This window comes from Anomaloglossus baeobatrachus, chromosome 5, assembly GCF_048569485.1.
Source record: "Anomaloglossus baeobatrachus isolate aAnoBae1 chromosome 5, aAnoBae1.hap1, whole genome shotgun sequence".
NCBI classification, from domain to species: domain Eukaryota; kingdom Metazoa; phylum Chordata; class Amphibia; order Anura; family Aromobatidae; genus Anomaloglossus; species Anomaloglossus baeobatrachus.
In genome coordinates, this window is record NC_134357.1 from 334,469,014 (window position 1) to 334,481,355 (window position 12,342).

General features: G+C 42.7%; 1 protein-coding gene across 2 annotated transcripts in view; it reads right to left on the reverse strand.

Annotated features, from left to right (window-relative positions):
• DLGAP4 (DLG associated protein 4) overlaps nt 1–9,157 on the reverse strand; it is a 281,943-nt gene extending 272,786 nt beyond the window's left edge. For both annotated transcript variants that reach the window (XM_075349823.1, XM_075349824.1), the window contains exon 1: nt 9,001–9,157. The gene's annotated coding sequence lies outside the window, so the exon portion shown is untranslated. The remainder of the gene's footprint in view (nt 1–9,000) is intronic.
• Between the last annotated feature and the right edge of the window lie 3,185 nt (nt 9,158–12,342).

Here is a 12,342-nt window from a genome sequence, read left to right on the forward strand (position 1 = left end):
TTAGGTCAGGCAGCAGGCAACTCGGGAACCCTTCGTAAGAGTTCACCCTAACAGGGGTATTCTCCACCCATCCAGATATGGCTGATAACAGTGAACTATCGACCGCACAACAAACGTATTTTCCTCTTACAAATCTAATTAATCTAGAAATTGCAGAACATCTTCCAACACGTCCCATTTACATGTCTACTCTGGCTGTTCACCCCGCATCCTATTTTCCTGCACTGCTGTATTAATGTAAAGGGTTTTTTTTTTATTTCAAGCAATTAAGTCAGTACAGGTTATTACAAAGGGAAAATAATTAGAAGGGTGATGGGCTACTTATATAATGGCCCAGTGGGAAATGAATCACGTTAGAAGATCAAGTACAATCACTCGTGCTTCATTGTGTATGGACATGCAAAGAAACTCCCAAAATGCCCTGCACGCCGGTGATAATGCGCCCAGCACGCTTCATACACATATAAAACACCCTGGCGGTACAATGCGGCGCATTAAGCGCTATACAGGTGGAGCTCTTACATCCACATAGGACAATTGAACTTTGAGGATCTTCTCTAAAACCTGCTCAATCCCATTTCTAATAGTTCTGTGCTCTCCTGAGCTTCGGTGCTACTGAATTGTAAGTAGGACGGTCTGATCTCCTTGAGATTTCCATAATGTTTATTTGTAAGTGTGGATATTTCTCCATTAAATGATGTCTCATACCCCGTCATCCATAAAGCTATGTCCTCCTACAGTCTCCTGAGTCATGGACTTTAACCCCTGGAGAGTTACAGTGGAGCACATGTACTTATCTACACCAGGGTTAAATCTATCTATCTAGAGCAATTTGCATCAGAATGGATTCCCAGATTGTCTGAAGATTCTGAGCATCCAGATGACCTTGTAATGTCCTTGTCATGCTGGCATGTCAGTGCATGCATCTTTCTGCCCCCAGACCACGAGGATGAGTTTCATTTCTGTAACCCTGAGACATGAAGCAATCCTTCAGCACATCCAATATGCTTCTCCCTTGCACTATATGGCAACATAGGGGTTAAGAGGTGAGCCCTTGTAGCATTAATAATCCGCAAAGAGTCATTTCTCTCTAACCAGCAGCCTGGAAGACTTGACATAGAGGGATGTCTGTGTGTGCCTTCAATATATAGAAAGATCAGATCATGGAGGCTTCACATGTAAATGGGTATTAACGGGAAACACTACACGGGGGGAACATATAGCTTTGTGTACGATTAGTAACCCCTTATAGTCTGCTCATCCAAAATCTCTGTTACAGCTTATTTAAAGGGAAATTAAAAAAAAATCTGCATATCCAAAATCTCAGTTTATTTAATGGGAAACTTAAATAAAAGCATTAATCTTATGGGTGAAGTTTAAAAACACCAATAGTATAACAAAAGATTAAGTATATTCACATAAAGACACCAGAGGCACTGATACATAAATCTGGATAACAAAGAGGGGTTGATGGGAAGGAGATGGAACAAAAAGCCACATAGGGCAGAGATAGTGATCATCATATACTACATGCAGAAAGTCAACAACAAAACCTCACTAGCCTAAATCACTGCAATGTCCTCAATATGAGCGAGACTGGGAACATGCCATACACTAAAGAACAATTCCTAAGAAATGCAAACGATAATGGGAAATTTAGGTACCATAGTGGGTCCAATATATGAGACAGAGTAGTAGGGAGCGATCCAATGATGATAGACATTCTTAAAAAATCGATACATACACATATAGACACGTAAATGAACACATATATGACAATACCTGCACTTTTACATACTCACTTGTGCATTCATTCACAGGTGAATAGAGACAAACACACATATATTTATGTAGATGCCAAATCCCAAGTAGACATATACACACATGCCTAAATGTGATGTGAATGGGCACACATACATTCAAAGCCATACAATAATATATATATATATATATATATATATATATACAGTTAGGTCCAGAAATATTTGGACAGTGACACAATTTTCGCGAGTTGGGCTCTGCATGCCACCACATTGGATTTGAAATGAAACCTCTACAACAGAATTCAAGTGCAGATTGTAACGTTTAATTTGAAGGTTTGAACAAAAATATCTGATAGAAATTGTAGGAATTGTACACATTTCTTTACAAACACTCCACATTTTAGGAGGTCAAAAGTAATTGGACAAATAAACCAAACCCAAACAAAATATTTTTATTTTCAATATTTTGTTGCGAATCCTTTGGAGGCAATCACTGCCTTAAGTCTGGAACCCATGGACATCACCAAACGCTGGGTTTCCTCCTTCATAATGCTTTGCCAGGCCTTTACAGCCGCAGCCTTCAGGTCTTGCTTGTTTGTGGGTCTTTCCGTCTTAAGTCTGGATTTGAGCAAGTGAAATGCATGCTCAATTGGGTTAAGATCTGGTGATTGACTTGGCCATTGCAGAATGTTCCACTTTTTTGCACTCATGAACTCCTGGGTAGCTTTGGCTGTATGCTTGGGGTCATTGTCCATCTGTACTATGAAGCGCCGTCCGATCAACTTTGCGGCATTTGGCTGAATCTGGGCTGAAAGTATATCCCTGTACACTTCAGAATTCATCCGGCTACTCTTGTCTGCTGTTATGTCATCAATAAACACAAGTGACCCAGTGCCATTGAAAGCCATGCATGCCCATGCCATCACGTTGCCTCCACCATGTTTTACAGAGGATGTGGTGTGCCTTGGATCATGTGCCGTTCCCTTTCTTCTCCAAACTTTTTTCTTCCCATCATTCTGGTACAGGTTGATCTTTGTCTCATCTGTCCATAGAATACTTTTCCAGAACTGAGCTGGCTTCATGAGGTGTTTTTCAGCAAATTTAACTCTGGCCTGTCTATTTTTGGAATTGATGAATGGTTTGCATCTAGATGTGAACCCTTTGTATTTACTTTCATGGAGTCTTCTCTTTACTGTTGACTTAGAGACAGATACACCTACTTCACTGAGAGTGTTCTGGACTTCAGTTGATGTTGTGAACGGGTTCTTCTTCACCAAAGAAAGTATGCGGCGATCATCCACCACTGTTGTCATCCGTGGACGCCCAGGCCTTTTTGAGTTCCCAAGCTTACCAGTCAATTCCTTTTTTCTCAGAATGTACCCGACTGTTGGTTTTGCTACTCCAAGCATGTCTGCTATCTCTCTGATGGATTTTTTCTTTTTTTTCAGCCTCAGGATGTTCTGCTTCACCTCAATTGAGAGTTCCTTACACCGCATGTTGTCTGGTCACAGCAACAGCTTCCAAATGCAAAACCACACACCTGTAATCAACCCCAGACCTTTTAACTACTTCATTGATTACAGGTTAACGAGGGAGACGCCTTCAGAGTTAATTGCAGCCCTTAGAGTCCCTTGTCCAATTACTTTTGGTCCCTTTAAAAAGAGGAGGCTATGCATTACAGAGCTATGATTCCTAAACCCTTTCTCCGATTTGGATGTGAAAACTCTCATATTGCAGCTGGGAGTGTGCACTTTCAGCCCATATTATATATATAATTGTATTTCTGAACATGTTTTTGTAAACAGCTAAAATAACAAAACTTGTGTCACTGTCCAAATATTTCTGGCTCTGACTGTATATATATATGTATGTGTGCGTGTGTGTGTGTGTGTGTGTGTGTGTGTGTGTGTTTGCATGGCCAAGAATGTATGCATGTCCATTCACATATCTGCAGTTATGTAATTGTCTACTTGTGAGTGGGCAGCCATATATATATATATATATATATATATATATATATATATGTACCGCCCCGGGGCTCGGCCGGCTGCCGAGCCGCTCGGATCCGTGCTCGTCGGTGGGTAGCTCGAGCTCCTCCCGGACCCGGGGGTCACGTCGCTCTGAAGGGATGCTGGCGCTACGTGAGGGGTGGTGTTCGGTGTGGAGGTTCACGGCCGGGGGCCGCGGTTGTTTGGAGGTTAAGTTCGTGACGCCACCCACGGGTTGGGGTGAGTGAGTGGGCACCACCGCTGCCGTTGACTAGGCTCCCGGGGACGGTGTTGCGCAGCTTGGTGTTGATCCCCTCAGTGGGCAGAGGTTGGTGGCCAAGGGGGCCCGATTGGGGCGAGAGGTGCGGGCGGGATGGTGCAGTGCGATGCGCTGCCCGAGGGCACTGTTGTACTCACTATTATAAATACACCGGAGTCTCTGGTAAACCAAAAGGATGGTGGTCGGTGCCCGCAGTCGGTTGCGCTTTGCCCCTTACTCAGGTTGGTGGTCCCCGCCTTTCTCCTGCACCTCTGTAGTAGAATGCTGACTTCCTTCGCTTAAGCGACGGGAGTCCGCTCCCCGGCTAGTGGATGTCGGGGGAGCCCGTTTGCCCGCAGATGCTGGCCCGTGGGATCTCTATGCCTGGGCGGTGGCTTTCTATCCCCCTCGTTGGCTGTTGCCTTCAGTCGGGACTTGGGTGGGAAAGAACCTAAGGTCCAGACCCTAATCAGTGAATTTGACTCAGTCCAGTGGCTAATGGGCCTCGTACTGGGTCTGAGTACCCCTCCTGGTGCTTCAGTTTCCATTCGGTTCCCCGGTTTTGTACCGGCGGGCCGCTACCCTGTCCCAGTCCCTGACGGTTCCACCGGCTGTCTTCCCGGCTCCTGCAGGCGGCCACCACCGTCTGCCTCCTGGACACAGGGTATCCGGGCTCCTACCCAGATCTCTGACAGACGTTACTCCTCTCTACTCCACTTCCCTAACAAATCTGTGTGTTTTTCCCGCCTCAGGCTATCCGAACTACTCGGTGGGCGTGGCCAACCGCCTGGCTCCGCCCCCGGGTGTGAACGTCAAGACCTGAGAGGGGCGACTCAGGGTTTTTAGGTTGGCTGATAATACCTTTTTAGGGGCTGGTGTTTGTGCAGGGGGCCTACCTGTAACTACGTAGCTAGTCCAGGGCGTCACATATACATATATATATATATATATATATATATATATATATATATGCAGTAGAGACCAAAAGTTTGGACACACCATCTCATTCAAAGAGTTTTCTTTATTTTCAGGACTCTGAAAATTGTAGATTCACATTGAAGGCATCAAAACTATGAATTAAAACATGTGGAGTGAAATACTTAAAAAAGTGTAAAACAACTTAAAATATGTCTTATATTCTAGGTTCTTCAAAGTAGCCACCTTTTTCTTTCATTACTACTTTGCCCACTCTTGGCATTCTCTTGAGGTAGTCACCGGAAATGGTTTTCCAACAGTCTTGAAGGAGTTCCCAGAGATGCTTAGCACTTGTTGGCCCTTTTGCCTTCAATCTGCGGTCCAGCTCACCCCAAACCATCTCGATTGGGTTCAGGTCTGGTGACTGTGGAGACCAGGTCATCTGATGTAGCACCCCATCACTCTCCTTCTTAGTCAAATAGCCCTTACACAGCCTGGAGGTGTGTTAGGGGTCATTGTCCTGTTGAAAAATAAATGATGGTCCAACTAAACGCAAACCGGATGGAATAGCACACTGCTGCAAGATGCTGTGGTAGGCATGCTGGTTCTGTATGCCTTCAATTTTGAATAAATCTCCAACAGTGTCACCAGCAAAGCACCCCCACATCATCACACCTCCTCCTCCATGCTTCATGGTGGGAACCAGCCATGTAGAGTCTATCCGTTCACCTTTTCTATAAAGACACGGTAGTTGGATCCAAAGATCTCAAATTTGGACTCATCAGACCAAAGCACAGATTTCCACTAGTCTAATGTCCATTCCTTGTGTTCTTTAGCCCAAACAAGTCTCTTCTGCTTGTTGCCTGTCCTTAGCAGTGGTTTCCTAGCAGCTATTTTACCATGAAGGCCTCCTGCAGAAAGTCTCCTATTAACAGTTGTTCTAGAGATGAGAAGGTGTGTCCAAACTTTTGGTCGGTACTGTATCTATATATATATATATATATATATATATATATATATATTTTTTTATTTATATATATATTTTTATATTATATATATATATATATATATATATATATATATATATATAAGTAGATGCCCACCGACAAACACTTACATACATTCCCACGTGTGCATGTATATATAAAACCACTCACAAGTAGACATATAAATAAATATATATATATATATATGTATATATATATATATTTACTTATATGTGTTTGTACAGCTATAAATTTGTGTGTACCCATTCACATATCGGCATGTATGCATATGTCTACTTGGGAGTGGGCATCTACACATGAATGGACACATACATAAATGTGCATATGTGAATGGACACACATACATTCATGGCCATACAAACACACACACGCACGCACATATATATATATATATATATATATATATTCATACCCATACAAACACAAACCACATCCAGATCAATGAATTCTTAGTCTTGGGAGGACCTTTGGCATATTGGACACAAATATACCCAATTTCTTAAATTTTATTATATTCGATATGAACTGCCTAAACAATAAAAAATATACATGGCTGCCATGCTGTCCTGCAAGGATGATGATGATGTTTGGTGCCTATCAGGATGGAAAGTTGAATACAGTAGAGTGATGCTGGAGTGCAGGGTTGTGATTGCAGGCGAAGGCGACAGATGTAGGGGGTTCAGGACGTGAGAGGAGGGGGCAGCAGATGATAGTGAGCAGGATTAACCTGAGGGAACACAAAACTGCACAGTGCAGATTACACAGGGGAGCAGAGATGGAACACACGAGGAAATTGAGGAGAAGGAGGTGGAGACTGAAATTGTAGAGCTGGGGGGAGGCAGTAGACAGACATTCGGAGAGTGATGAATAGGAGTGCTTGGGGTAGAGACATGGAAGACAATGTAAACACCCAGGATAGGAAGAGTCCTCTGGCTGCAGATAAATATTGGCCATGATGGTTGATGTCAAGACAAAGTTGTGGTGTTGTCATGAAAAAGACAGTCCATTGACTTTCCCAAAGTTGTCAGATTTGATTAGAAAACAGTTATTCTTGTCTTATAAACCATACACATCTACCGTTTCTGGTAACAATTTATGAGTAAACATAATACTGATCATTCTCACATAGGAAACTGTCAGCATGACAATTTTCAAGATGGTGTCCTTCCGCCAGACTTTAACTAACAAGCAATCTTGCTTTACAGATTCTTCTTACAATGTCCTAGTCTTAGTATCCATACTATATCCATACTATTCTTTACATCCATACTCCACATTCTATTTCAAACCTATTTAAGATCAGTAAAATACACTTTAAGACGTTCCTTGATTTCCATGTATTACGATGACTTACTAGGACTACAAGTGTCATTACTTGGTGATATACTTCAGTTGAAAAATCCCAGAGCTGACATCTTTGGTACCACAGCTGTAACAATGTGGTGTGTTTGCTATATGTTGTGCACATATAGCCGTTTTATTCCACACATATAGTGGTCTGATTGCTGGAAGGAGATTACTAATTAACATAGTGTATGGATTACAGGGTGGTAGCACATATAGTGTGGAGATGTATTATACTACACTAGTGTTGAGGTATATTACAGAAATGTATAGAATATTAAAGTCCCGTCTAGGAATGATTGGAAGAACTCTTGGATCTAATAAGGAAATATGTAAAAGAACTGTATAGAACATATATAGTTGTAGCGTAAAGAACATTCCTTTACACAATCGGTAGGATCCATCGGCATGGACACCTGGGATGACGGACTTTACACATATCAATCTTCTTTGTAAGTATTTCTTTCCAGAAGGCTACTGCCAGTTACAACCTTTCTCATGAATTGTCAACTAATAACATTCAAGACTAAATATTTCGTAAAAGAAACACACAAAGCCAATGGAACAATATGAAGGCCAACAATGATGAAGAATACCAGAATTGTCAGCAAATGACGGCAATAGACTGGAATACATATTAGGCTTGGGAGATAAACACTTCAAGGGATTACACAGCAATGGAAGACAGCATGAAAGAGAGGCAAGACGGAGCGGTGAAGAGAATGGAATGAGATATGGAACAGAAGAAGAGGGATATGGGGAAATCAAGTGTGAGGAAGCCAAGGAAGTAGGAGAACAGAAGCAGAACATCAGAATGAGAAAAGTGAGAGTGTGAGGAGATCACAGTGCAAAGAGGAAATGAGGCAGCAGCAAACACTGAAAGGAGCCGAGATTTAACCCTCTGCTGCCTCTACCTCACCCCACACCTGGCTGACGCCCAGCCTTTGATGCATTATTGGATGCTCATATTAAGATATCATTACAAGGCTATGATTCAGACTCGCTTTCTCCATGGTTGTTGTATTAGTCCTGATGCAGGTGGGATGCTAGGGGTGTGGTTAGGTAGCCATGATGTCAACATGCAGGAAACCCTGCTTGGCATCAGCAGTGACATCACAGGATATGACAAGCAGAGGTAAATACTGCTTGCTATTCTGTTTCGAGGTAAACACAGATCAGGAAAACTAAAGACTATGTGGACATATATAGGTAGTTCTGATTAGTCTTTAAGACCCCAACATTCTAAATCAGTGCAGCCGTCTACAATGTATCCTATAATCACATCCCTGACTGCATCTTAAAGCAAAGCTGAGGAGTTAGAAGGTCTGGGCATGACCAATAAGAAAACCAATAGAAATATCCCCATGGGGTTTTTGCTAGAAGAGAAAAACACACTGAAGGGCAGTGTGCAGCCTGTGTATAGGCAATGTAGCGGGTTCAATATAACATCCTACAAACCTTTAACTGCAAAGGGCCCTGCAATTTATCATAGGGTCTGCACCCTGCTTTATGGTGATGGATGTATCATTAACGCAACCAATGCAAGTACAAACAGCATCATGGGATTGGAGAGGTTAACAAACACTGCCCTCCACCCTGTGTTTTCTCCAAATCCCACTCTGGCCACTATTGCTGCATCCACTGTCAACAAGGGAGCCAATGTTTAGCCCCCCACGATCTGTATTGTCAGTCCTACCGTCCTTAGCACCATGCACAAGTCTTACCTGTTCTCCAGGGTGCAATGTTCAACACGGTTCCTCTCGCCCCCTCCAGTCTTCCTTCTTCTATGTCTTCAGGTGAAAACTGGCTGCATCCCCCACTTCTTAGTCGCCACCACCACCACCTCCTTCTCTCCACCTCTCCTCCCCCTCTCCTCCTTCTGCAGCGTTACAGAGGTCTCTCTCTTTCACTCCTTTCACCTCCTCCAGCCCACCCCAGTATAATCTGCCAGGGTGTCCCCCTCTTTCTCCCCCCACCCCCTATATCCCACTCTGGCTGATGATGGAGAGCAGAGATGCTGTGACTGTGGCTGGTGCTGATGCAGGATCTATGTGCTCTGCCTCCCCACAGAGGAGAATGAGAGGAGGGGGGAGGAGTGGAAGAGCAGGGCTGGAATCCTGCGGGGATGGGGATCTAGGACACAGGATCTGGAGCTGTCTGTACACAAATATCCAGCATGCATTAACAGAGTTTATATACTTAACTATGTTCACGATATTAATTGCATAAATAAACACTCTCTACCCAAACAAAAAGAAACCAAAACACTAGGAAGATATAGGAAACCGCAAAGATGAGAACGGATAAAAAAATTCCCACGACGGCGGATATAACCTAGCAAAATTCTTATTTCTTATAATATCCGACCTCCCACCCTCTCTATAACGGATGAGCCTTACAGAGTACAGTTGTAATAGTCATCACTAGTAAACCTAAAAACATAATACAAAGAAACCATTTTGGTAGAAAAAGAGTGGATTTCCCAATTCACAAGTACTTACTGGAGGTCCCATACCATGGATATCTAGTTTAGATGTATTTAGATCACCTTGTAACTTGCACATAGTAATACTGAATAATAATAATAATAATAATAATAATAATAATATTAGGGTGTTCATGATCTGTCTTATCTAAGGTGGAAATAAACATTATTACAGCCCAGAAAGTATTTGTGCATACAGAAGAATTTTCTAAAATTAAACTGACAGTCAAACTTGGGGGTACTCACAGATTTTATAGTAAATGAAAGTTTTCTTAATATTATTTGTATTGCTGTCATGTTACTCTGCTTAAAATGCCATATCACTCCACTTTAGGCCTCTTTCACACATCCGTGAAAATCACGCACGTTTTTCACGGACGTGTCAAAGGTGCGTATTGCCCTCCGTGTGTTGTGTTCATGGCATACGTGTGTTCTCCGTGTGTTATCCATGATAACACACGGAAAACGGGAACTTTCTACTCACCTGTCCCTGGAGTTGCTGTCCATGGTGCTGATCTTCGGTTTCCGGTCCTGCCGACTCCCCGCTGCTGCTGCTTCCGGCCCGCAGTGTAGTGAATATGCAATGAGCATAATGAGCGGGGGTCGGAAGCAAGTGACAGCAACGGCAGAGACAGCAGGGCTGGAGAAGGTGAGTAAAGTTTTTTTATTTTTTTCTCAGACACGTGTGTTTTCTCCGGTGCGTGTCACACGGACACACGTATGCTCCACACGTACGCACGGTCCATGGCAGAATACGCATGTGAACGCAGACCCATTGATTTTAATGGGTCTACGTGTGCCCGTGTCTCCGGTACGTGAGGAAATGGACCAAACACATACCGGAGACACGGAAGTGTGAAGGAGGCCTTAAAGGTGTATTCTGGATTAGAAATCTGTATTAAGGCTTTATTATGCTTTTGGCTTCATAGGGGTCCACTGTTTGTCTATTCTGGGGATTTTTTTAGGAATAGGAAATGTCAAAAAAGGCTCCATTGAATATGATCCAAATGGAAGCAGAAGAGCCCCATTGATTATTATGGGGTTCCATCTGGGTTCTGTTATGTGTCCGCAATTAGAATGTAAAAAAACGTTTTCTATGATGTGCCTTTTCTTCTATCCTAAAAAAGGACACAACAGAAACCAGTCAGACCCCAAAATAATGAGTGGAGTCCCTCTGCTCCATTTTACATAAGTTATGCAACAGATCCGTTTTGGACATTAATGCCATTTATCTGTTCATGAAAACAATGCAGACAAGCAGGTGTGCAGTGTGAATGTAGCCCTAATAGAAGGGGTGCTCTGTTCAGAACCCACATTTATTGTATTATTCAGCTACATAGCTTCTCTTGCGCTAAAGGATATGGCATGTCTGTGTTTTACATGGACAGCCCATTGATTGAAAGGGCAACTAATGCTTGTTTTCCCCTGCAGCACCACTGTAACAGCTGAACACTTGATGCTGAGTTTCCCAACAGGTTGTAGATAATTGCTGAAAGTCTATAATCGGGCTCCCTGTTATCTAGTGGGAAGTGGCGGCCAGATTCTGGAAGAATAGAATGGTATTTGGAATAGGCTTTGCAAATACATCCTTCATGTGTATATCTGCATTTACTTTTCCGCTGTTTCTCATCACAAAGAGGTAATCAGTGCCATATTAGCCACTGGAGTGGCAATGCAATTCCAAATGCAACCATTGGACAGAGGAGGCGCTGTTTCTTGAAGAAAGTAATTTGAAAATTTTGATTATCCCCTTAAATATTCCACAATTCTCTGCGCTGAGCTTGCTCTTATTATTTGTACTATTGTAATCTTTATAGACTACTCACTGCACAGTAATCTAATATTATTAGAAAATGGTTTTAGTAGAATGCAGTGCTACTCAGGGGGTTGCATCGTAAGATGCCAACTACATGTAGTCAGACGGGGTATACAGCTGTGGGCTACACGGAGTTAGACCACCCAGCAAAAGGTGGAACACAGCGTGCGCGCAGCCTTATAGTATGGAGCTGTAGGGGCTCTCTTTGCCCTTGTACCATGCTCCGTTGGGTGCCATAGAAGGGTGATATTCGTCCCTATAGCTAGCTAATTCTGTAATGTAATTGAGCTTGCAACAATTTATTTATTTTTCTGTTGAATTCATACAAAACCCCATGAACCTCTATAGTGCCCCATTACGACTTTGTACAGAGTCAAAAGAAGGACACCCACCTGGGATCTTATATATAGCAGTTACATAGTGGGGGGTGGACAAACCACAGTTGAGCAAAGGCAAAATCCACTGCTAAATGACATAGAACAATTTGACTTAGAATAGAAAATCCGTTCTTACTCTCTTCTGGCAAATGGACAGATTCATGGATCAACATTCTTCATTACTACTCGTAACCTATATAATGTGTTTCTCAAGTGAGATGTCTAATCTTTATCCTCAGATCGCCCCTTCTTCTTGAGAACATATATTTGATAGGCTATCAGGAATTATTCTACAGATGGAAGCAAGTATGATTGCAGGATGAGTCTACAGAGATCTTGATTGTCATTTGGGACCATGTAGATAAGGAGCTGTAATCACAATATGATA